Below are 1020 nucleotides of genomic sequence, written 5' to 3'. Positions count from 1 at the left end.
ACAGTATACTGAAAGAGAAAGGTGTGCATTTGTAAAGATTTAGAGATCATGAGATAAACTTAAATTGGGAATTAAATATGAAAATCATTCTGGAATTCTGTAATTTTAACATATTGAAATCATTTGTTTTTCTGAGAAAAGGTCTGAAGAAAATGTGCTAAAAACCACAGTTAAGTTAAATATTCTCTAATCCTCAAACTTGTCTGACTTTTAAAGAAACAAAAGAGAGGCAAATTATTTCCTAAGATACACAAGTTTGCTATTCTTTTCCATTTGGAGTTAAAATTTTGTACTGTATTTAAGGTTTGACCAAGTGCAATTTTAACAATCTGGATAGTGCAACAAATATGTGTTTTTTAAAAAATACTATGTCACTAAGAGCTGCTTTTATATCTTTGCAAATTGGAAACTGAAGGTAAATTAAATCCACGGTACATACTTACAGATCTGCTTCAGCCCACACAGAATTGTGTATTTTTTCTATTATATTCATGGCAGATACAATATCATAGGCATTTAGCAGAAGAAATAGACTGCATAGGTCATGCTTTCTCATTATGCACATCTATAACGTCAACAATGCATGGATCCTGTTAACATAAAGGAACTATGTAGGTGAAATATCTCTACAAAAAATTATAGCCTCTAGAGAGAAAATTGTGCTTCCTGGTTCATATGCTAAATAGAGAACAAGAGAGCAAGAATAAGCACAAAAACCTCTTCTGATTTAAACAATACAATTCCTTTATTAAGTATATGCTTGATCTAGGACCAACAGTATCTACTTTCAAATTGCATAAAATATTAAAGCACATTTTTTAAAAAATCAAACTTTACTAACACAAGAAATATTTCAACATATATATATATATATATAGGCTAGGTAATTTGAAAGTAAAAGAGGAGAGTAAAAAAGCTAGCTTAAAATTCAACATTCAAAAAATTAAGATCTTGGCGTACAGTCCCATCACTTCATGGCAAATAGATGGGAAAACAATGGAAAGAGTGACAGACTTTATT

Source organism: Bison bison, unplaced genomic scaffold, assembly GCF_000754665.1.
Source record: "Bison bison bison isolate TAMUID 2011002044 unplaced genomic scaffold, Bison_UMD1.0 scf7180017864324, whole genome shotgun sequence".
NCBI lineage: Eukaryota > Metazoa > Chordata > Mammalia > Artiodactyla > Bovidae > Bison > Bison bison.
Note: the sequence above shows the minus strand (reverse complement) of the source record.